At 36.7% G+C, this 26,971-nt stretch overlaps 1 protein-coding gene across 3 annotated transcripts in view; it reads left to right on the top strand.

The window, feature by feature from the left end:
• Positions 1–26,971, top strand: part of Diaph2 (diaphanous related formin 2) — a 736,918-nt gene that overhangs the window by 180,978 nt on the left and 528,969 nt on the right. The window lies entirely within an intron of this gene.

Genomic DNA, 26,971 nt, shown 5'->3' on the forward strand with positions numbered 1-26,971 from the left:
GACTTAAAATTAGTAATACCCAAAATAATACTTTTTGAAGAATAATAGATCTCAATGTAACATTGTAGTATTCTGGAGTCTACATACTAAATTATCACCATTTTGAGTTCAGAATTTACTAAAATAGAGTATATAAAGAAACTATAATTATATTTGTGTTTCCCTATATTTAAAGATGCATATATGGCATTCAATACCTTTTACATAGAAATATGAATTTCAAGAATGACGACTGACATCTCAGTCATTCAACTGGAATTAGGTATAAATTCCAATATATTATTTATTTATAATCCTACTATACTTGGCAAAATTGGAAAATTATAATTTCATAATAAGCACAGTGTTACGGTGTGACATGGTTTGGGCTATAAGAATTTTTCAGTGGTTGCTTCTTGCCAGTTCTAAAATAGTATGCTTTTACGTTTTAGTAATCTCATTAAAATGTTTGAGATCTTTATTAATTTTTATTTTGTACCATCTCCCTTTGTATGCCAGACTAGAATGGAACTCACAACATCACTCAGCCTGTCCTGGAGTGTGGGATAATTCTCCTAGAATGGATTCCTCAATTCTAAGCCACCATACCTAGCATGGATATGCCTTATCTGAGAACAGAAACCAGAATGCACTCCCAATATCAATAGGAGATGCAGTGCCCTTCCATTTTAAACACTGACAGTCACAAACATGTTCTATTGAACAGCTAATGGAAGAAAATGGATATGAACTTTTTATGGTGACGCTTGTCTGTGTTTTTAGCCATGATTAAATGAGTCTGTGAGATTACCTGTACTTCCAAGTCTGCCTGGGCAGTAGTATATAAAACTCGTTAAACTAAGCCCTCAAAAACAAAACAAAACCAAAATCCGTGGAAGTTCAGGCATTCAGGGATGGAGCCATGGCTCACCGGTTAAAGAGTGTTTGGTGCTCTTACAAGGGACACCACTTCTGTTTCTAGCAACAATTCTGAATGGCTCACAACCACCAGTAACTCCCATCTTGGAGGGATCCAACACCTGATTTTGGCTTCTGCTATTTTGGGCACACATCTGCACAGATGCACATACAAAATAAAAATAAAAAAACCACTCCAAATTGTGGTATTAAATAATTGAGAGACTAATACATATTTTTCCTAGTCAAATGTATGTTTATAAAGATAGTGCTTGATATTACATACTGGGGGTTTTGTTTTTTCATGAGCCAACCTTCTTTCCTTCTTTCCTTCCTTCCTTCCCTCCTCCTTTCCTTCCCTCCTCCTTTCCGGTCCTCCCCCTCTCCTTCCCTCCTCCCTCCCCTCCCCCTCCCCTTCCTCCTCCTCCTCCCCCCTTTCTCCTCCTCCTCCTCCTCCTCCTCCTCCTCCTCCTCCTCCTCCTCCTCCTCCTCCTCCTCCTCCTCCTCCTCCTCCTCCCCCTCTTCCTACTCTTCCTCCTCCTCCTTCTTTGCGGCAAGTTCTCTCTGTGTTACTTAGCCTAGCCTTTCCCAGAACTCTGTAAACCAGGTGGGCTTCAAGCTCTCGAAGATTCTCTAGCCTCAAATCTCGCGAGTTTAGGGATTACAGTTGCTGGGCAGTTGGCACATTTCCCATTTAGAAAATTCTGCTTGGCAAAAAAATCCGCATCAAAGATGCCTTTCTAATCTTGCGAGAATCTGGGAGCTGCCTCCTCTGGTAGCTGATTGGCTGCTCAGAAAATGTGTGGCATTGAACACTGGCATTCAGTCATAGCCATGACTGAATTCAGTGCCATCAAACCTCGCCAAGTCCTCAAAAGATGAGTAAGGGAGGGTTTGGGAGCAGTGATACCTTTTCTGGTGGTGATGCGGCTAGTGTGGCTAGTGGCAGCCATGAGCAAGCTAGAGCTCAGGACCTGGGGCTTCCCTCGACCATTTTGGCCAGGCCCGGCATACATAGCATTGTGCCTTGCTGCATAAGCCAATTGCTTCCTGCTGTTGAGGTTGACAATGTGTTTAAGATCAGGGGGTTTGCAATTCACCGTGTCTCTATCGTGGGCATGATCATGGGGGTCATGAGAGCTTCGCCGTACCTCATATACAAAATCAATGACATGACCGCGAAAGCCATCGAGGCCAGGCAGCCCTTGGCTCGACAGACAGCCAAGCAGTATGTGATTTCACTGCCAGTTGGACTGTAGGCCAAAGTGCTTGGCGTCCTCCAGTCATCAGACGGAATCAGACTGCTTGGAATCCTGAGCATACGTGTTCTGGAAGATAAGAATGAGCTATCCACACATACCCTGGAGGTCGTCAATGCCCATATGATGCTGAAACAAAGCTGTACAGGTGTGGCCACAAGAAGGCACCTGTGGGCCAAGGCCCTAACCCGAGTGGCAGCTGCCAGGGCTTCTAAGGGGTCTGGTCTTAATTTCATCCATATGGAGATGCTGCGTCTTGTTTGAGTGTGCCCTCACCAGGAAAGGGAGGCTGTAGTCGAACTGCAAAAGGAGCTTATTGGATTTACTGAGGAAGCCATCACTAAGGCTATCAAGTGTCTGATTATGATGGGACACATCTCTCGCACCCCAAATTGCCAGTGCCTTAAAATTGTGGCTGAGACAAAGAACTGACTTTGCAGTCTCTGAAGGTGTTTTTGTTCTGCTGTTTTGACTTTTAGGAAATACTGTCTCTATTACAAAAAGACTATTTAATTAAACATTTTAAATGCCATATTCTCTAGATATCTCAGCATTTGAGGACTGTGTGTTGGGTATATCTGAGTTATGACTGCAATGACATTAGTATAGGATCTGCCTAGAGAGCAGGAAACAAGCTGAGAGATAATGGGGGAATGATTTAACAAGAGTCCTGAAGCTTGACTGTAACTGGTTTTAACTTGGCAGGTCAGATTTATGCTTGTGAAGGACAAAGAAGTAAAGAAAAATTCCTTTTTGCAATAGAAGCTTAACACTAAAAAATGAAAACTGACAATAGTGAAGGTCTTGTAAACAGCTTACAGGAAGTACTGGGTGCTGTAAATCTCTCAGTTAGCTTTTGTTAATCTGAAATAGATCTTTCTGTTCTTAAATTTTCATCACTACATAGAATATATTTTAAAGCAGAGTTATATCATATATATAGTATGTTGTAACAGATCTAACCATATATTTTTATCATCATCTAAAAGTACATACCAATTCAAAGTATTTAAGATTATGTTTTTTATTCTAGAAGGAAACACACTGAATAGAGCTCATTAGGACTGTTTAAAAGAGCTCATTATGGCTGCTTAAAACATTTCAATTTGATGTGCGAGTGTCATATATCAATCTGTTGATTTCATTGGTTAAGTAATAAAGAAACTGCTTGGCCCTGAAAGGTTAAAATATAGGTGGGAGGAGTAAACAGAATAGAATGCTGGGAGGAAGAGGAAGTGAGCTTAGAGACGCCATGCTCCCCTCTCCCAGGCAGACGCATGCGATGAAGTTCCGACCCAGGATGGACGTAGGCTAGAATCTTCCTGGTAAGCGCACCTTGGGGTGCTACACACATGATTGGAAATAGGCTAGTCCAGGTGCGAGAGTTAGCCGAGAAGAGGCTAGATATAATGGGCCAAGCAGTGTTTAAAAGAATACAGTGTCCATGTAATTATTTCGGGGTATAAGCTAGCCAGGCGGCCGGGGTGCTGGGGATGCAGCCCCGCTGCTCCTATTACTACATAATGGCACCCAGACGTGTGAATAACTGAGTCCACAGAAAGCCCGAGAATGCTTGGGAAAGAGTAAAGCATGTTTTCTTGGTAGCAGCGATTTCTCGGGTCTGCTCTGCTTGCTAGAAGCAAGCAAGCACTCTCATCTAAGAGAGGCTTCCTGACTCAGCTTCAGCTGCAAAACCCTGCAGCTCTTAAGAGGTCCTGCCACGAAACATTTAAATGGTGTTGATAAAAGCTGACTGAATGCTTGTTTGTTTTCAGCAGTAGCAGGAAAAAACCTGTGTTGTTTTAAAATGCCGGCTTTCTGGGCCATCCTGCCAGGGCAAACTCTGACTGTTTGAGGCAGGAGGGCCAACTATAGAAAGAGGACTTGTGTGTTGTCTGTGGACATAATGCTGCAACTTACTTGCTGGCAGGGACCTTGAAATGCCATAGAGTTGTGGCAGTAAACATGGCTACAGCCAGTACCTCAGCCATGAGGCTGGAAAGCTAAGGAATGGACTGGATCTAGCTGGCAAAGCCACGGCTTTAATCCTACTAATATTGCTTGCTAAATTAAGGACTCATGTGGTCAAAAAAGAGACATATACAGTAAAAGAAAGATTCAAAGTCAAAGAAAATGTTTAAATGGTTTACAGTGTGTTAAAAATATATGCATGCTAAACATTAAAGTTCTTAAAGTAAAAAACAAAAAAATAAGGAAGAAAGAGAGTAGTTGGGTGTGGTAGTACACACCTTTAACCCCAACACTTGGGAGGCAGAGGGAGATTGACCTCTGTGACTTCAAGGTGTGATAGCACACGCACACGCCTTTAATCCCAGTGCCTAGAAGGCAGAGACAAACAGATCTCTGTGAGTTCAAGGTGTAATAGTGTACACCTTTAATCCTAATGCCTGGGAGGCAGAGACAGGTGGATCTCTGAGAGTTCAAGGACAGAGTTATTCCAGATCAAAGATATATGCTCAAAAAGCAAAAAGTTAAAAGTAAAAATAAATGAAATAGAGGTTAAAATAAAGCGCACAAAGATGGAAAATACACAGAGAATTTTGATACTGTATGCTATTATGCTCTGTTTGAATTGTTTGAATGCTGAGAAAAGAGCAACAGCGGCTAAATGATATTTGTTTATAAATGCTGCTGAACTAATCCAACATAGATCTTTTGAAAATGCCTTGACTTTGAAATTTGGATTTAAGAACATGATGCTTTGGAAAGGAGTTTCTTATTTTGTTTTCACAGAGGATGAGACCCTGTTCATTTCTTCTATTCCGATATGGTATGATGGACCACGCCCTCCTGAAGGGTTGCTGTGAACATCTTCAGAAAATTGCTTCGCTCAACTTCCAACTGAGATGAAACTAGCACACAGGTTATACCATGAAGGACCTAATTAACAACGCCCCCATTCAGCAGGAAGCAGTTTGGAGAGAAAAAACTGCGCCCATGTTCCCAAATATGGTTTATAAATGTTCTTTAACATTTAAAAGGGGATATGATATAGATATGAATAATTTGCATTAGTATAGATTTTGCTTTATTGATAGAGATTTAAGGTCAATTTTGTTATATGTAGCAGATAGTGGCTGCCTTTGAAAATTCCTGCTTTGTGGAAATATGTGTTGGAAACTATGAGCCGGTAGGCCAAAGATGGATGCCCCAACGGTACAGAGGAACTTTAGGTGACTGTACAGGCAGCGAGATGTCTCTGTCATTTCTAGAGTTTTAAAAGTTGCTTACTCTTTGTTTGCTTAGGTAATATTGTATTCCTCTGGAGTCTTTGATGGAGTTGAAGAATAGATAGATAGTTATAGTTATAGTTATAGTTTTCCATTGTTATGTTAAAAGATAAAATAGATATAAATATTGTAACTGCAATTCTTGCTTGATAACTGTTTTGTTATATGTAATTTTGCTATGTTAAAGTTAAAGCCTTCCTTTTTTTGTTTAAACATAAAAAGGGGAAGTGATGTAGTAGTGTCATTTATCAATCTGTTGATTTCATTGGTTAAGCAATAAAGAAACTGCTTGGCCCTGATATGTTAAAACATAGGTGGGAGGAGTAAACCGAACAGAATGCTGGGAGGAAGAGGAAGTGAGCTCAGCAGAGACGCCATGCTCCCCTCTCCTGGACAGAGGCGATAGCTCTGCTCTCTGAGGCACACGCGATGAAGCTCCGACCCAGGATGGATGTAGGCTAGAATCTTCCTGGTAAGCACACCTAGCGGTACTACACAGATGATTAGAAATGGGCTAAATTAATATGTGAGAATTAGCCTAGAAGAGGCTAGATAGAAATGGGCCAAGCAGTGTTTTAAAGAATACAGTGTCTGTGTAATTATTTTGGGGCATAAGCTAGCAGGCGGCCAGGGTGCTGGGGACGCAGCCCCGCCGCTCATATTACAACATCAAATAATAATTGTATGAACATATATATCCAGCTGAATTTAAGTGGCATATACACGTGTAGAGTTAAAACTTCCATTCATATATATACGGTTAAATCTAAATTACATGCATATCCAACAGACATGTATTAAATAGGGTTTGAATAAATAAGAAGGAAGAACCAGTGTGTGTTGAGTAAGAGGAAACTGGCTTTTCCATCTCTCACTTGCACGTAGTAGCAAACAGATAGGACATTAACAGAGAAAGTAGACAGATATAAGCAGGTCTTTGGAGCAAAGAAAAAGAAAGTGGTTAATCAAAGCTTCCGGTGAACGAGAAAGCAGATGTTGCAGGTGGAAGAGAGCCAATCTGCTGCAGGTTGAACAGGTGAATGGGGTCCCTGTGTGGAGTGGGTGCTCTGGGAGATCCTGCCAAAGCACACCACTGTGTAGACATGCCAGATGCAACAGAGTCAGTGTAAGAGGGAATTAGAAACAAAGACAAAAGTAAAAGGTAAAAGATGAGACAATGAGCACCCTTAATAAAAATGACAACTAGGGCATCTGACCTTTCTGTCTTGTCCTTAGGCAATATGGCACCTGCTTACATGTTGTAAGATACCTTAGAGATTTTAAATCATATCCACTTAAAGCTGTAGGAGGTTCTTCTGTATTTGTATTGCTTTCATTGGTTGAATAAAAAAACTGCCTTGGCCTTTTGATAGGGCAGCACTTAGGTAGGTGGAGTAGACAGAACTGAATGCTGGAAAGAAGGGCAGAGAGAGAGAGCCACCATGGAGCTGCCAGGTCAGACATGCTGAATCTTTCCTGGTAAGCCACAGCCTCGTGGTGACACACAGATTATTAGAAATGGATTAAATCAAGATGTGAGAGTTAGCCAATAAGAGGCTAGAACTAATGGTCCAGGCAGTGTTTTAAATGAATACGGTTTCTGTGTGATTATTTCGGGTGTAAGCTAGTGGGGTGGCTGGGAGGAAAAGCAGACCTGCTCCTTCTGTTACAACTTAACAAGATACACATAAAGGACACAGGTATTCAGAATCACACACATGTATCCACACTGTTTACACATTCTTTCAAACCTACAAAGCAGACAGGAAACAAAAAAAAAGTGTTTCTGAGCAGACACTGTTCATCTCAGGCCAGCCCATAGCCGGGTGGGAAAGGAGGATACGCCAAACCGCGCGCAGGATAGTGTGGCAGTGGTAGAAGGGATAGAGGATCTCAGATTGGCTGGATCACATGTCATGAGCAAGAAGACAGGATAAGCAAAGAGAACAGGAAAAAAAAGAATAGAGGTATGAACTTCCAATTGCCGGATATCTGGCAGAATGTAGTGTGCCAATAAGTGGCCATGTGCTGATAAGCAGCCATGTGTTTTTAAGTAGGGGAGGGGGTGTAGTTTTCATGAGTGAGGTAGGCAAGATTCAAAGCCTGTAATCTCCAGCGTTGCAGAGAATAAGGACTGTATAGAGAGCGCACAGGCTTGCTTTTGTGGTTCATCAAGTACAGAAACAGGGACAATGGATCCATGCCAGAGATTATAGATGCCCAATACTGCATCTTTTGAGCAAAGCCAAAAGTTGAGAAACTATGGTTGAGAGACGAATACTCATGGAAAAATGGCCAGAGGTGGGGGAGGGGCCCAATATTACTGTCAATTCTTCTGGTATTGCTTGGAGGGATTTAGGGATCCTTTAGTTGAAAAAGTGACCAGGTTGGAAGTTACAGAGTTCTGACGATCCTCAAACTGCTAGTGGGAAATGCAGGAGGAAATGCCAGGTGAGCCTGCAGAGTCATATGGCACCAATGATATGTTTCGATTGGAGAAGGTCCTTGGCAGGAGAGGGACCTTGGCATGCCAAAGACACACGCAGTGCGTGAGAGACAGACATGCCATGTAGATAGAGCATACGTGGGGGGTTTTATTGAGAGGAAGGGAGTGGGGGAAAAGAAGGGAAAGAAAGAGAGAAAGGGGGGCTCAAGTTGTTTCCAGAAAGCCAGAAAGGTTTAAGAAAATTTCTGAGTCTAAGAAAGGAATTGAATATAAGGAGAAAAGAAGCAGCCATGTGTTTTTAAGTAGGACTCACAAAAAGGGACAAGGTGAAATAAGCAGGAACTCCACCAATAGCACAGAAGCCACAAGGGTATCTAGAATCTGAGGGACTTAGAACACAGCTTCTACGGGGCAGGCAACAAAACTGGCATTGTATGGGCCCAGGAATAAACAAGGAGTGATATGAAAGATACCTGCCAGGGAAAGGGGACAAGAAATGGGTCACAGTCCAGGAGAATGTAGGAGGTGGAGGTGAGCAGGACATGAAAAAATTCTACGAGCTACTAGGTAACAGAGTGGGTGTCTTGATAACAAGAATTTCAATCTGGGACATCCCCAAGCAGATTAAAACTTGTCAGAGAAAATGTCCCAAATTATAGAAGAGAGGTGTCCCTTTTCACACGATGGAGGGCCAGGTAGGGTGAGAGGAAGCTTCCTGGCACACCAGTGTGACTTAGTAAAAGTAGATAAAGCAGGGAGCTCCTTATGGACACTTAGTAGAAGGTAAGAGACAAGTGTTTAATGAAGGTAGAAAAGAAAACAGCTGGAGAAGCACAAACATCTTAGTAAGTAGAATTGCCCATATGATGGGGCCCTGAAGGTCATTGCAGGGAGTATGTCTACATGGTGGACAGTCCAAAGGGCAGAACAGAGATATGCCCATGTGGTGAGCAGCCAGAAGGTATGCGGAAGAGAAATTCTCTTGTGGCGGGTGGCCCAAAAGGATATAGTAAGGAGAGAAGAAACATACTGAATAGGAGAGGAGATATGGCAGAGGGAAGAACTAGCTGAAGAGGCAGACTCTAAAATCAAATTTGGTGGGTAACGAAAGCCAACAGAACCAAATTATCCATACATACCTTAAGTGAGTTGGATCGGCAGCTTGATTCATAGTAGCTCAGTTTCTTAGAAAGGAAATTCATTTTAGCCACTCCTGAAGTTTGGGCACCAAATGAATGGAAAAAAGACATACAAAGGAAAGGAAAGGACATGATTGCTTCTAGGTATGGTGGAGGTGAAAGTGTGTTGCAGATATGTGGGAGAGAATAGTCAGAGTCAGGGTTATCCGGGAGAGTCCTGAGTAGGCAGGACCAGAATATACTGGGCCTTGTGGAAAGAGCGGAGGGGAAGGGAGAGAGGGGAATCAGGTGCAGCAGCCAGGGGGCCAAAAGGTACAAAAGGCACCCATAACCAAAATGTCTGGATTATATAGGGAAGAACATCTAGGGGAAGGAAAATCCAGTCCTTGAGCTGAAAAGTTTAGGGTAGGGGACATGTTATGGCAGCCATACCCTGTAACAAGTAGGGCCTGAGGGATGCTGGGAAAGACTAGTGGCCAGGCTGCTTTGCATCTCAGCCATTAGTTCTGGTTTGAAAGTTAATAACTGACCCCACCTCTCTACTTTCCACAATACTAAACTAATGCATAAGAGAGTACACCTGTAATTTACCAGATGTTTTTTAATAATTCAATTATTTTAGATTTTAAAAAAAACCCAGCATTTTCCAAGGGTGAGAAAGCTAAATCAAGATCACAAGGACTCTCATAAGCTCTTGTTCCAATACCTGGAAATGAGAAACAAGCTTTCCCAAGAACTGATAGGAACAGTAGGAGACCCCTGTTGGGGAGTGGGTGGAACTGTCAGCCTGACCTTGATCACTCATGCTGCACAGTTTCTTAGGTAACTTCTGTATTCCAACTGATATGACAGGCACTATCATTTATTCCTGAGGGAGGGGATCATTACATTAAGGAATGACACAGGAAGCTAAGAGTGTCTCATTCATTGTGATTATAAATCACCATCAAATAAGGAAATAGCCCTTTTCTGTTTTAACTATGATTTCATTTTTCATGTAGTGAATTAGAAGGAAATTATGTTGTTCTGCAGGTTAGTTTGACCCATGCTGCTCCATGCCTTCATGAGGAAATTGTGCCCGAGGTTGGCATACACTTTGCTAATGTGATTGTCCACGGTGCTTTTCGTGGGAATCCCTTGGATGATCATTGCAATGATGCTCTGTTACTCCTTTCTGGCTCAGACACCTCTTCAGTTTATCCTCCATCTCTGCCATCTTGAAGCAGTTCAGCATCTCCACACTGGTGACACTCCCTATCAGACATTTTTGGAAAATATAGTCTTTAATACAGAAGGAATTCTGGATTACTTGTTTCTAAAACCATTACTTTTCTCAGTGAAAATCATACGTAGGTAAGACAATTGAGGACATGCTGAAAGAAATGGTGTGGAAGATAAAAATATAACCTTTTATAACATCTTATATAAATGAAGAAACCTGGAGCTAAGGATTTGATAGTTATGACTGTAACTATAAGTCACTGTAGCTGATTCAAATAGCTAGGGGATGAGTAGGAAGGTTTTAATTTTTAAGCTTACATCTCTAAGTCAGACCTCATTCTTGAATTTTGGATTCGTATGTAATTGTATCCTTGAATGTCATATAGGCATCTTTAAAAATATTAAAAAATTTAAGAAACACAGACATGTATTTGCTTTCTTGCAGACAATGATATAAGTCCTTCTATGATATGCATACAGCATAAGGTGTCACGAATATTGCTTCAATTTTATAGATAAAGATATTCAGGTCCAGAAAGGAATTTATTCCATTTTACTTTATCCACCTAATAAATATCACTGAATACTCTAGGCCTTTTGTCTTGAAATCTTAGATCCCTAACTTTTGTTCTTTAAGATGAGGAACATCGTTCTTGGGCCAATGAGATGACACAAAAAGTAAAGGCACCTTGCACCAGGCCTGATGACTAGAGTTTCACTTAGGACCCGTTTGGCAACAGAAAGGAGTTCCTGTAAGTCATATCTGTAGTAAAAGGAGCGACGGGTCGCTTCCCGCCACCCAGCTAGCTTTACCCGAAATAATTACACGGAAACTGTATTCTTTTGAACACTGCCTGGCCCATTAGTTCCAGCCTCTTATTGGCTAGCTCTTACATATTGATCTAACCCATTTCTAATATTCTGTGTAGCACCATGAGCTGGCTTACCAGGAATGATCTTAACCTGCATCTGTCTGGAGTGGGCGATACATGGCGACTGACTGACTCGGCTTCTTTCTCCCAGCATTCTGTTCTGTTTACTCCACCTATCTAAGCTGCTGTCCTATCAAAAGGGCCTAGGCAGTTTCTTTATTAATTAACCAATGAAAGCAACAGATAGATGACACTCCCACATCACACATCTGACATTCACACACGTTTTCACTTATGTGTGCACATGTATACACAAACATAAAATATGTTTGAAAATTTTAAAAATAGTGTGTATGTACATGTCCTGGTGCTTGAATTCAAGTTAAAATCAACATGAAAGAATTGGTTCTCTCTTTCTACCATGTTGATGCTGAGAATTAATCTTGGATTGTCAGACTTGGTGGCATGTTATTCTAGCCAATGTGTTGTCTTGTTGGCTGTACACTAATTATTTTTGTTAAAGATATATATTTTAATTATGTGTCATTTTGAGCACAGGTGCTGGTAGAGGTATGAGTGGTTGCCTTTCCTTAGAGCTGAGGTTAACAGCAGTTGTAAGCCAACTAATGTGGTTTTTGGGAACCAAACTCCTGTCTTCCTTGTGAACAGTATGTGCTCGTAACTGCTGAGCCATCTGAAGCCTTAGACTATATATTTTGACTTTATTTCTTTTAATAAAATTTATCTGAATTCTGGCTACAGCAAGATGGATCAGTGCTTGCTGTGAAAGCATGGCAATCTGAATTTGATACCTATAATTTATATAAAGGTGGGGGAAAAGCCAATTCCACTAAGTTGTCCTGTGACTGTTTTGTGTGTACTTTAGCTTGCTTGCCTATCCATACTTCCACATACACACACAGCGTGGAGTGGTGTATGCCTTTAATAAGTGTACTTGAGAAGCAGAAGCAGGCAGATCTTTGTGGGTTGTAGACCAGCTTGGTTTACATAGTGAAGTCTAGGCTATCCAGATCTACACATTGAGATTCTTTCTCAGAAACAAACCACACAAACAAAAGTAAATAAATTAATAAATGAAAAGATACAACAAAAGGAAAAAAATTATCTGACTTGAATAAAGATGAGACTTTTCCTCTAAAAGCAAAATAGAGAATATGAAAAAAAATGATACTGATGTATTTTACCATTGTAGACAACCTAAGTCACATAACTCAGATTAAATTTTGATGATGATACAACAGTATATTTTAAATATATATTCTCACTGGTTACCAAACCATCTGAATGTCCATATCTCTAAATCTTCTGTATGCAGTTATTATATATATTATATATTATAATTATATATTATTATAATAATATAACATATAATATAAATATAATATTATATATATTTTAAAATGCACCAAAAGCCTATCTATTTCTGATAACCATATATAGCTCCATATAATTAAATTTTGGCTTTTTTTCTGCTTATGCTGAAATTAGATATATTACCTCTGGTAGTTCAAAGTCATATTTATTTCAATTTCATATTGCATCATCAATTAACAAAACTTTTCTTTTTAACATGAATCATTACATTTTCTTAGAAATAACTTAATGAAGAATAGCTCAAAAAATAGCACTTAATATTATATGTGTTCTGCTTTAAACACAGGCATTCCACAATTTTTTTTTTTTTTGGTTTTTCGAGACAGGGTTTCTCTGTGGCTTTGGAGCCTGTCCTGGAACTAGCTCTGTAGACCAGGCTTGTCTCGAACTCACAGAGATCCGCCTGCTTCTGCCTCCAGAGTGCTGGGATTAAAGGCGTGCGCCACCATCGCCCGGCCAAAAAAATTTTTGAAGCTCTTTATATTCCCCTTTCTCTTATGGAGTATTCTTATATAGAAGTAGTAATATAAGTAGTATAAGTCAGACAGTGTACTCAGTCTCAGTCCTTGAACCATGGGTATGGTAGTTTAGTGCTCAACTACAGATCTACACTCTGGCCTTCCTTTTACCTTTTAATAATAAAAAGATAGGGTTTTAACAGGTTGTTTCAGCTGGACTTGAACTAACTAGCCTAGGCAATAAATAGACAGATGGAACTTGTGACACTTCTGCCTTAGGTCCCCAAGTTGATGGTTTTATAGTCCTGTACTTGTGGCCAGGGAAATCAGGTATTTATTTTATTTTAACCCGCTCAGTGCTTTAGAATGTGCTGTTTGCTGTTGGAAGGGTATTAACTGTTCTTTGTTTTGTTTTGGCTTTGGATTTTAATTGTTTTTGTTTATCTTTTTGTTTTTTTTCCCAGATGTTTAGTCAGTGTCTTATTCAGTTAAAGGACTTTTGATGAGAGGTAGAATTGAAGCTTGGGAGTGAGTTTTGTAATCAATGACAGGCAAAACATAGAAACAGATAGCAGAGCAAGATATTAAAGAAAGGTGCATGTTAGGTATGTTAATGAATATCAAATAATAGTAAGGAGCAGATAAGTTGAACTTACTCTGGATGAGCTGGAAAACTCTTGGGGGCTTTTGAAGAGCGGAATGGTATTGCCCAACTTGAAATTTTATTTGATAACACTGGATGGAAAATTGGAGACAAGGTTATCCATTATTAAAAGTCTAGTGTCTTAGTTAGGGTTTCTTTTGCTGTGAAAAGACACTATGAAGCCGGGCGGTGGTGGCGCACGGCTTTAATCCCAGCACTTGGGAGGCAGAGGCAGGCGGATCTCTGTGAGTTCGAGACCAGCCTGGTCTACAAGAGCTAGTTCCAGGACAGGCTCCAAAACCACAGAGAAACCCTGTCTCGAAAAATCAAAAAAAAAAAAAAAGACACTATGACCATGATAAAGGAAAATAAATAATTGGGGTAGTGTACATTTTTTTGAAGTTTGGTCCATTATTGTCATGGTGAGACATGGTGACATGTAGGCAAACATGGTGACATGTAGGCAGACATAGTGCTGGAGAAGGATCTTGAAGTTCAACATATTGATCCACAGGCAACGTGATATGAACTGATTGCTACATTGGGTGTAACTTGAATATACTAGACTTCAAAGGCCACCCCCATAGTGACACACTTCTTTTAACAAAGCCAAATGTACTTCAACAAAGCCATACCTTCTAATAATGATGCTTCCTGTGGTGACCTTAGGTGGGGGCTAATTCCATTCAGTTTACCACATGTAGGAACAGCAGGAATGGTGAGATTATAGGTCCTTGGCTATCTTAAGATAGTACCAGAACCCAGTTAGTTTCCCATGAGTGTCTCTTAACTCAGCTATAACAATTTACGGCAATCATCCTGAGCTTCAAGTATTGACATTGCCTCTTCAATTATAAGCTTTTTTGTGTTAACTACATGATCTTTATATTTACCGGTTTAGATTTCTAATAGGGAGTCTCTGGTAGAAGAAAATTAGGTTATTCCAAGTGAAACCTGAGAAAACGTAGATAAAGCCTCTTTATTTTCAATCTCTCATCTCTCAGACAGAATAACGATTTTTTCTGGCCATAGTTGGTTATAATGAAATACTAGTTGGAAAATTCACAGCTTGGGCAGATTCTGTGTCTTTAGACATTATGTCCCTTTCTTGATATTCTGTATCTGGCATTCTAAGGCAGCATCTGTATTTCTTTTAAGTAAACTAATTCACATGAAAAATGGAAAGGATGATACTTTACATAAAATGCCATTTGAAATATATGAGTTATTAAAAGATTAAGGAAAGGACAGGTGTCAAAATTAAATACAAGACTATGGCAAAGACTGGAAGAGTGGCAGAAATTAAAGTCTCATATTTAACACCAGATATCTCAATTTTCCTTTCTAAAATTATGAATTAGTTTGTTGTCATGGATATTTTTATGTTTCACATTTACAGTCTAAATATGGTTTCTGCCTGCACTGTAACATTGGTGATATGCTATATGTTTATATCACATATCTTAATAAGTTCTCAAGGTGCAGGGTAATGTCTTCCCCTATTTAGAGCCCACAGTAAAGATTAACATTGATTTTTAGGTAAAGTTCATAGACATGCTGTAGGAAATACTCTTATTTCATGTTACTAACACTTTGTTCATAAAAGAAGAATCATTTTCTTTCTTTGAATTGTCAGTATCCACTCCATACTATGCTTCCTATTCCACCAGGTTAAACCAACTGTAAACCCTGCCGCTTTGCTCTCCAGTTATTTTCAGCTTTAAAAGGCTTAGCATCCCTCTCAGAAAGTAACAAATAAGCAAACAAACAAACCCTGCTAACAACAGATTAATCTTCCTACTGGATAGAGACAAATATGTAAATAAAATCAATGAAGCAACAACGAAAGGAAGCCAGCAGTAGAATAAACTAAGAATTATAATATAGTATATAAATTAATTTACACAGATTGAACAGTACATGCAAAGACAAATCACTTTGAGTATAGTGTATTGTGTAACAGTTAAATAGTCCTTGAAATTAGGGATCATTGGGAGTCATCCTTTTAATAAATATTCTTTGGTTTTATAACAATCATCACAAAGAGAGTTGTTTAAAACAACAAAAACTTAGTGTTTCACAGTTAATATAGGCAGAGGTTTCACTGAGCTTCCTCCAAGACCCTAGAGGAAGCTCTTTTTTTTTTTTCCCCCAATCCAGCTTCTAGATTTCCTTGGCTTGTGACAACCTGAATCCAGCCTTGGCTTCTTTCCTCATATAGTTTTTTTCCTTGGACCACTTATCTGCTTTTTATCAGGACATGAGTTAGGGTCTAGTCTGACCCAACAGAAAGGTTATTGTGATCTGTATTTTATGTCTAGGAACACTATTTTCAATTAAAGTCACATTCTTATGTTCTGAGTGGATAATGTTCAATCCGCTATTATTTTTCAAAGGGGCATTAGCCTTAAATCAATTAAAACAACAAAACAAAGCTCAATTCCTTTGCTTATTTCCAATATTATTATCTTGGTTGTTAGAAGTAGCTTTGTGTCTAGAAATTATTTTATAAATGTATGTAACTGTTTCTCTACAAAAGTAGAGAATTTTTAAACAGCCAAATCTTTATTGTATTTGATTAACACAGATGTTTTTCAAAGATTTCTGGTTTTTTTTTTTTTGTGTATGGATATACACATGTATATATTTGTACAGTGTGTGTTTCTGGTGGAAGCAGAGGCCAAAATATTTCAGATCACCTCAAACTACAGTTTCATATTGTAGTTGTTAGTATTTTTACTCTTTGGCTCTTTTAGGAGTCCCACCATCCAGCAACCAAATAAATCACACATAAAGACTTATTCTTATTTATTAATTCCCGGACTTTGCTTGGCTTGTTTCTTGCCAGCTTTTCTTAACTTAAATTATCCTGACTACCTTTGCCTCTGGACATTTTCCTTTTCTTCTGTATATCATGTTCATTCTTACTCCATGGATGGCTGGGTGGCTGGCATCCTTTTTTCTTTGTTTTCTCATTGCTTCTCCCTCTTTCTTGTTTCTCTTTGTATTGATATGGTTTTCCTGCCAGCCCCACCTATCCTTGCTCTGTCTCGCTATTGACCATTCAGCTCTTTATTATATTGTTTTAGACAGGCAAAGAATCACAGCTTCAAAGAGTTAAACAAATGCAGCATAAACAAAAATCAGACATATTTACATCATAACAAATGTTCCACAGCATAAACAAAAGTAATACATTTTAAAATAAAATTCTCCAATAACATATGATTGTGAGCTGTCATGCAGGCGCTGGGAACCAAACCTGAGTTTTTTTACAAAATGAGTAAGTGTTAACTGGTGAACCAGCCCCCAGATATTTTTGTGACAAGGTTTCATTGTGTTGCCCTGACTGGCCTGGAACTTACTATGTCAAGAAAATTGACCTCAAACTCACGGAGGAAAACAAGTGCCACCTTGCCTGTCACCCATTCCACAGGATATTTTTTTCTTTAAATGTTGAAGTACATTTTAATACTCTATTGTATAATTATTTATCGACCCATATGTTCAAAAGAACCCAGGATATTTTTCTCTCATGGCTGATTCCCATTCCTACCACTATTATAAATTCATTCTTTGTCTTCAGGACCTAAGGTTTTTTCTTTTTTTTTCTTTTAAATCAGCCCCATGTTTTCCTATATATTCTTAAATCACAGGCATTTTTACTATTAAATGGAATAATACATTTTATATTTATATATTACTTGCTCAGATAATAAAATGCTTCACATGTTATTCAGTTCTATTATTTTTGGCTTAATGCAATTGTTTAAAGATTTCTTTTTTCAGCTATAATTTATCTTACTGTGCATTCTTTCATGTATATTCTGTTATATGTGTTTATTTCTGGCCACTTATGTTTTATAGTAATTTTATGTTCATGCGTCTGCTTTTTTCATTTAAATTTTACTATCCTCTGTGGAATTGATACACTTGCCCTCTTATTTGTTTCATAATGTCTGATACTGTGTAATTTATCTACAAAAAGTGTGATTTGATATGGATAGTGACTCATCAGTAACAAGTCTCCTTCTGAAGCAGGGAGAAAGAATTTTCATTAATATGGTATTATTCTGTGACCATGTATTTTTAGCTGTAATCAGAGTAAGAGAATGAAGGTAACTTCTCCCACATACGAATGGAACTTGTTGGTTTGATTGAACTATATTCATAAGCTGCAGAGAGCACTGCATGTTTTACACAATATAACATCAAAATTAATTAATGAAATACAATGTTTAAAGCTGTAACACTCTAAATATCCATGTGCTTCAGCAGTAGAAGGAATCTGAGTTTGCTGTTACAACTTGCATTAGACTTTGCACATTTCATGGTCTCTGTGATTTAGAATGAGAAGTATGATATGTATAGATGTGTATTTATAGGTCCTTGATGAAATGTATAAAAGGAAGCAATGCCTAATGGGAAATGACGAATGAATTTGGAACATTTTTCCCCAGTAAAAATAATATAGGATATACAGATATTTGCAATATATTTCATGAAGAAGCAAAGAAGTGTTAAACAATAAAACATTGTCAGAAAAGTTTCTCAGCACATTACCAAAGAGCAAATACTATTTTGAAGAATAGTAAAAAATGTAAGAGCTGTTGTGTTCATGAACTCATAGTACCTGTAGTTACCTGTATAAGAACTGCGAAGCATGAAACCACTTAAATTTTAATCAGGATGGGAAAGTAGTTTAAAATGCCTAGCCCCTTGCTGAGGAGCTGTTTACAATTTATGGCTTCGAGGGGATGGGAAGTGACTTTTCTGTGTTCTCTGGAGGTGTGACTTCCGCTAGGTTATCCATGTTCCAAATGATGTCTTCACACTCATAGAGACGTGGCCAGCCATAACTAGACTCAGTGGTTATATCATTCAAAAAAGAAGGCATGGAGTTTGGAGAAGAGGGATTCTGGGGGAATTCAGAGGAAAGAAATGAGGGGGGATATGACTAAAGATATTGTTTGCATGTCTAAAATTCTAAAGGAATAATTAAAATATTTTTTAAAAAATATCATAGAATTGTGATTTAATAGAATGATTTTATAGTTTTATGAAAATAGTTTTGTAGCTTGAGGGATATGTTAACACACATGGAAACTTTTCTTCTGTTTTGCTTAATATCTGAATTTCTGTGAAACCCAAGGCAAAATTATTGTACTCACTTCTTGCAACTGTAGCTTCCTCAGTAAATGTTTTCACACATGTGAAAAAGGGGAAAAAAACTATTTCAAATTTACAAATGTGCAGTTGTTTGTGTTATCTCTGGAGCATTTTTTCTTGATAGTTCTTACATTTAAACACATTTGTTAGCATATTAACAAATATGCATTTAACATAATCATTATAATGAAAATAGCTGAATCTTAACAGCAGTACAAATTAGTAGTGGAAGTATTTTCTCAATTATAGTGTTAATGACTATTTAAACAGCCTGTATTAAACTTATTAAAAAGCTTTGTAATGTAGCCAACACTGCTTAGAGAATTAATATAAAGGTAAGTACAGATCAATACTCTTAGAATGCTTTATTGAAAGCTACCTATGAAAAATGGAATAATGAAAACAATGTTTTATGATGTAGAAATGGGAACAGGACGTAAAAATGTAAGCACAGCTCAGAAGGCAGCATTAGGAGTACTATTACTAAAGCAGGTTTTTTAATATTTATGTTTGGTATTTGTTTGCTTTAAGTTTCTAGTCTGTGAATTATTGTAGAGTGCTAGCAGTACTCTTATACACAGAATAGAAAATGCTGTAGGCATTGCAGTTAAGGCAACTTGCATGCCCTCTATTAAATTTTTGGTCAACATTATCAATTAGTATCAAAAACATACAAGTTATTTTAACAAAACTACTTTAAATATTAAGAAACCTTAAATTTTTTGTGAACTATTTGCTTAAAATGCAAATTTTGCTTAGGCACATTCGACATCATACCTCATAATAGGAGGAAACCTGCAATTTGTATGCTATATTAATTTTAAAGAGAATTAGGCACACACAGTGACGAACGAGTCTTTGAAGTGTTGTTTTAATGGATAAGCTGCAGCATACATTAAGATCTCTCGTTTTTGTATTTTTTAAATTTTTACATGACATGTAGATAGTCCATCAAGTTCACAGTTTTTTTTTAAAAATTAAGTGATATATGAATATATATGCTAATAATCTAAAGTAGTTAGAGAATGTGGTTCATTTCTAAAAGTCTGGTTCATTGTGACCTAATGATCTGAAGAGTTGTGGGTAGCAAAGTATTGCAAGACAAAAATTTTTACCTGAAAAATGATGGTGCATTCATTGTTTAAAGGGGAGAGGGCATTCTTCCTAATTTTGAAACTGAGAATTTCATTTCATTGTTCATTTAAAAAGAGACATACCGTACAACACTATTTTATAAATTTCCATAAAACACAGAGGATCTCTATGAATGCATGTTCTTTTCCCACATAGAGCCCAAGGTCATTATACTTCCACACAGGCCTATAGTAATAGTATTAGTTTGCATCTATTCTGCGTTTTAACTTGCTACTAAGGTGAATTGTATTTCGGAAATGCCTTGGAGCCTGTCCCCTAGGCATATCTATCATCTCAGCTAGACTTTTGATAGGAGTTGGATAGCTGACAATTCACAATTAAGATGTCAGCTACCACCTAGGAGAGCCAAGTATTCTTTGTGGCTTATTGAAAGGAGATCCATGTGCACTAAACAACAGTATTTGCTCTGTGACTGATGTTGAATAATGAACAGTTAATTTGGGGAGATTTCCCACCTATCACCAAGGTGTATTTAGCCTTTCACATCAGACGGCTTCGATCTGAAATCCTTGTGTTGAGATGAAATGGATACAGGCAGAATGCAGAAAAGGACATAATGTTACAGTGTTCTTTTACATGTAAATGAGCTCAGGTAAGGTAGTTTATATGCCTACAACATGGATATGGTTTTAAAGCATTCTTTTATTCCAAATCAACCCACATGTAGATGTTCGATCTTTTCTGTAAAATCCACTGTTGCTGAAAATATTCAGATTGCCTCCAAATCTCCCCATTTTCAGGAATATATATCCCATGGGTTTGAATTGAAATCTAGTTGTGTGTGTGTTATGTGTATGTGTGTGGGGTATATGTTTTAATGGTGTACTGTGTCTTCTTTGATGTCAGCTTCCTAAGGAGTTTCTTAGAGATCCATTCTTAAACCTGTTTTTTGAATATTCTTTTATCAAAAGGTACTGAAGATTGAAGTGCTGTAAACAGATTTTCAAAAATTATGTTATCATAAATTTCCCATGTGAATTAATATTTGTCAAAGGATAGAGGGAACCCTGAAATAGATCCAAATCTAAACCTGTATTAAGCATTAATGAGTTTTCTCCCATATAGAAACGGTTTAAGAAGTTTGTAGTGTGTTATTGCTCAGCAATATGAACATTGATTAAAATGTCATAATGCTTTTATTGTGAGTGGGCATCAATCTTGGGATTGTCTTTGATCTTAACACATACTTTAAGTTTAAAAATACTCCTTTAGTTTACTTATTCATCATTACTTTCTTCTGCAAGCATAGAAGATGTGTTATGGTCAGTCATTGGTGGACTTTTACTAATTTAGTTGTCTGCAATTATTTTTTTCTAACTTGTAATTGATAGATATTAGTTGTATATGTTTATAGGCTAGGTCTTGACATTTTAATACATGTATGCAATGTGTAATGATCAAATCAGAATAATTGAAATATAAATCACTCCAAACCCTTATCAATTTTTTTGTTCTTTAGACATTAAAAATTACCTCCATTAGCTATTATGAAATATACAATTAATTGCCACTAATTGTTCTCTTACTTTGCTCTTGAATATTAGAAATCATTCATCATTATATATGCCAGTTGAACTACTATTTTTGAATTATTTACAAGTAATAATAATTCACAAGCTGATTCTAGTATTCACTTTCATGATTTTTTTTCTTTTCTATTGAGTGTGGGAGTTAAAAACATACAGTTGTAGAAGAGTGGATTTTAGGAGCAAGAACCAATTCCATATAGATTAACAGTTCAAATATGTGGCTAGATTTTTCTGAGCCATCAATATGAATTATACTAAATAAATATGAATTATCAAACAGTTCTCTGGAGATTGAAGAACCATGTTACTTGCATACTATTGTGAGGTTATATAGAAGCGTGTTGCTGTGACTTTCAGTTTGTTCCAACACAAATGACTTGAAATCACATGAAATTATTTGATTGTTATTTTTAAAACAATTATTCAGTTATTATTTTGAATACAGTTGAATGAATTTCCACCTTTAATTGTGGAAATTTCATTTATCCAATCACGGTTTTGAATCTTCTTTGACAATGTATTTCATCATACTTGTTTTTTATTTTTTTTCATTTTTGAGCTTTTACAGAGATTTTACATTTCATTATTGAACGTTAGTTCAGTTCTTAGTTCTTTTGGATAAAGACTTTGAAAGAGGAAGAGGTTGGTCTTGCAGAAAAATGGGGTCACAGAAATTATTGAAAATTCAGTGTAAATGATGCAAATGAGATGAAACACAAAGAGGTAATGAAGTAAGGAACTTAGCAGAAAGTGATTAAATATGCCAGTCTGCAACATTTTGGCTGGGGAGAAACTTCAGTAAGGTCAAATAAACCCTCTTATTCCCAAATGAAAAGTATTACACTTTCCCCAGACTCTTCTCAATACTTTTTCCATCAGAGTATCAATTACTATTTACTACACGTCTTGAAGTTAATTTTAAATAAATGTACTTAATTAATTCTCTATCTTTTGATTATCTTTTCTAGAATGGGCTTTCTATTCTGAGGAAACATTGTATTAATTAGTAAATAGAACAGAAATAGGTTTTATGGGAAGATTTTTTTTTTTTTTGGTATGATGTATGGGATACCCAGGTCCTGTTATGAGCCTCCTGTTGTATGGTTCAAATACTGTGAATAGAATACTATGCAACAAAACATATATTGTAGGGTACCTCTACTATTTTTATTTTTTAACTGAAAATACTCATTTAAGATTCCTGTTTTGTTTTGTTTGTTTTTGTTAATATTTTTGAATATTCTGTGTTTCAGGTTATGTTTTAAAAAGTGTAATTTATATTAAATATGTTAGGAAATTTATATTTCTCAAAGGCTAAAAAATTTCTCAAGATATCTAATATATGTAGTGGTAACTATAGTAAATAATAGTATATTGTATGCTTGAATATTGCCAAGAAAGTACAATTTTACTCTTTTCATTATTGAAGAAAAATGATGAGGATATGAGAAATGTATATGTTGTTATTCCACACCTATACAAATAAGTCATGTGTCTACTATAAATATACATAGCTTTCCTCACTTAAATGCAAGGAATAAAAATGTATTTAACAATATAGGTGCAGACAAAAATTAATAATCTCCACAGCTTTTTTTCTTATTTTTACTTAGATATATTTAAAATAAAATATTAAGATTAAGGCAGAAAAGACAAGTCTTAATATCTTTAAAAATCAGGTTCTTAGTAAACAACATTTAAACTTTCCAAATTCGATCCACAAAGATAATCCATAGATATGCTTTTTTCCAGACATATGTATAGATATCCTGTGCTAAAATTATCTGTGAACATTAAATTTGTTTGATCTTTGTCTCCATAGAAATCACCATGTATAATGATGTGTTAATTTTTCACATTGTACCTGACAGATGAGAATAAAAGGTTGCATTTCCGTTTTGTACTCTACAAAGAGCAATTGTCCTTCAAATTTTCTTACCCTTCATATACTGCAGGAAAATTCATTTACCCCTTGTTTACTTCTCAGAAAAATCCGATAGCATAATATACAAATTGGGTTAGAAAAAGGGGGTATGAGCCTGTTTTTTGCTAATGCCATTGTTTTTCCTGATTGCATTCAAGGACTTATTTGATTTATCACAGATAAACTCCATGAACCCTTTTTCATTTTCAGGGTTTTCAGACTAGGAATGTGATATTTTGGAATAAATTCATTTTAATAAAATTCAGTGGAACCAATGGAAATTGGATGTCCTGTGGAGTACATGATAGAATTTCAGCTATATTACTTAGCTTCAGAAAATAAGCCAATGCAGTTTTTTCTTATGGAAGTTAACATTTTATTGTAATTTTGAATGGTTATATCACTAAGCCATCAGATTTAGTAAGTTTGCTAACATAATTATAGTCAAAATTGCAAACAGATCAAGATGTAAAATATGACTGACTTTGGCTTGAATATATGAAATTTTTCTTTAATTTTGCTTTTCCCTTATTTACTAAAGACTGAGAAGCCTTTTCATTTTCATTCACACTTCATATAATTTACCTCATTATTGATGTGGGATACAACATTGTATTATATCTTTATAAGTTTTAAAGGCAGATGTGGAGGAAAATATTCTTCAGTACTTAGCCTGTTGGTATTTAAAATAGATATAGTTAAAGTTATTTCCTAGACTGTCTCCAAAGTAATTTACACGGACTAAGAAATTGATTTTTAATAAATAGAAAACTGTTCTCTGAGATAAAATTTGTAGTTAAATGTGCTCTGTAAATGAGACTTTTCTGTGTAACTTGAGGTATTACAGTATTTTGTTATAACAGCATGGAAGAGAATTTTGTTTTTATATAATATGATCAACCTGAAAAGGTAAAAATTTTCTCCTCTTGAAAGTATGTGAATCACATTGGACATAGCAGGATCTTGCCAATGAGACTGATGGAGAGAAGAAATGCAGCCAGAGAGAACGATTAGATGTCTTCTTTGGGAATTTCTAAGGAAATTGTAATCTATCACAGCATTCAAGTCAAAACCTCAGAGAGGCAAAGCTGGAAAATTGACACATTCAACCTTTTTGTGAATCAGGTGAAATAAGTGGTCAGCAAGTGTCATGCTTCAAAGCTTATGCACAAATGCCTGGAAATGGCAGCATTGCAGCAAATAGGTATATTATAATTGGTCAGAGATAGTTCATGCATTAATTTATGAGTGTGAATCATTTCAAGAATTTCAAATGCCTCATTTTATTGTATTTATTTTCATGTAGACAAAAATGGATGCATATAAGTGTTTTTTTAATTTAAACCCAGTTAAAGCATATGCACATTGCTATTGTATTCTTTTTTGTTCCAACATTTTCTTTGTGATGGATGGATATATTGATAGAGGGACAATTATGAAATTAATTTAGCTGAACAAAACATCCTTTAAAGGTGGTAAAATATTGAAATTTACATTCACCACTGTTTTGAAGTTCTGACCATGACAATATTGTTTTGTAAGATCATACAGTGGTCTTATGTATTTACATGCATCTCATTCTCTTTATCCAAGTACAAATAACATAGAATTAGTTATAATTGCATTAATGAACATTACATAGGAAATATTGGTATTAAAATATGATAGTTTTATCTAAAAATTTGAAAGATACAATTTATAATATTTTTCTGTTTCTTATACTGCTTGAATGTGGTATACATTTTACCCATTTTCTGAATCCCCAAGATTTGTGTTGTGGATGAGATCCCACATGGTATTAGTGCACCATTAAGAGAGAAATCAAATCCTTTGTACAGAACACATAGCCCTCTCTACTAGCCGTTAGCACTACACAAAGAGTGATAAAGGAATGACATGACTAATATTGTACCCTTCACATGAGACCAATTGCTTTTACAGCTTATGGGACTTAGTGTAGAACCTTCTAATTTTATCTTTACCCCTTTGAAAGGTTGCTATAAATCTAGAGAATCTAATCAAATTGGACATGTGATCACTGTGTCCTTTTATATTTGTGCATGTGTATTATATACTCCTCTCTCCACCAAATATAATACATTTGCCAGAAATGTGATGAGCTAATTCTGTGCATAAATATCTAATTCTGGATAAAACATTGAAGTTTTGTTAAACTGAAAGATTGCTCCTTGTGTAGATCTGGAATAGAACAAAAGTTCATTCCCTCCTCTAATAGAATAAATACATTGATAGAGAGTTTTGCTCATTTTGTTTTGTCCTGGAGAATTAGATATGGGAAAGTCTCACTTTCTTTTAGATTTAGTTTTAAATAAATTCTTTTATATGTACATTCAAACTAAAGTTTTCTTTCATTTGATCATTGACATAGGAAGTTCAGCAAGCTTGCTATTAATTCCTGTTTTTAAGATTTAATATATTCTATTTTAAAAAATTAATACAAGTTGAGTTAGGACAAAGCTCCTCACCTTACCTCAAAGTTGGGCATGGTAATCCAGGATGGGGAACAGGTTCTCAAAAAAGCCATCTAAGTGCCTTATCTCACTGCTAGGAGCCTTACCAAAAAAAAAAAAAAAAAAAACCCAAAACAAAACAACAACAACAAAAACAAAAACCCAAGCTACAGAACTGTCACACACATGCAGAGAGTTTAGGTTGGTGCCACTGAGGCTCCCTATCTGTTGTGCTCGAGTCCATAATCTCTCAGGACTTCAAGTCAGTGGTCTCTGTGGGTTCCCCCTTCATATTTCCCCTGGCTCATACAGTCTTCCCTTCCTTTCTTCAGCAAGACTCTAGGAACTCAACCCAGTACTTTGTTGTGGATATCTGCATCAGCTTCCAACACTTCCTGGATAGAGTATCTTTGATGACAATTAGAGTAGTCACCAATATGATTACAGTAGATTGCCAGTTCAGGCACCCTCTCCGTATTGCTAGGAGTCCTAGCTGGGGTTATTATTATGGATTTTTGGGGGGTTTTCCTGGTGCCAGGTTTCTCTCTAACACTAAAAGGCTCCTTATAAAGATATCTCTTTTGTTACTCTCTCCCTCTGTCCTGCCTCTTACACCCAGCCTGCCCAAACCGTTCCCTCAAGTTCTCATCCCTCCATCTTCCCTCCGCTTCCACCAGCAGTGCCATTGGTATAATAGTATCATGTGAGCTTCTCATTTAATATTCTGTAAGAGCTGCACTTTATACACCTTGTAAAACTTGTCAGCTTTGAGTGCTTCACCTGCATCTTTATCCCAGTTCTGTGTCCTATGGTAGTTAGTGTTTGTGGTTCTGAGGCTGTGTCTTGTTCCAAAGGGGTTCATCTACTTCTTAACAGATCTTTTCTATGCCATTGGTTGTGAAATTCACCAAGCACTAAAATCACTTTTAATCACATTAAAATACATTTTGCTGTCATTTCACCTCCCCTAGTGATTGATCCCATAGTTCTGAGACTGGGCCCCACATTTTGAATTATTAGCACATTCACAATGATATTGATGCTGCTGGTTTGAGGTACATAATTGCAAGAACAATTACTTCTGGTGATATGACTTAAAACAAAACATAACAAACAAGATAAAAACCCAAAAAACTCCCAGC

The sequence above is a fragment of the Microtus pennsylvanicus genome, chromosome X, assembly GCF_037038515.1.
Source record: "Microtus pennsylvanicus isolate mMicPen1 chromosome X, mMicPen1.hap1, whole genome shotgun sequence".
Taxonomy (NCBI): domain Eukaryota; kingdom Metazoa; phylum Chordata; class Mammalia; order Rodentia; family Cricetidae; genus Microtus; species Microtus pennsylvanicus.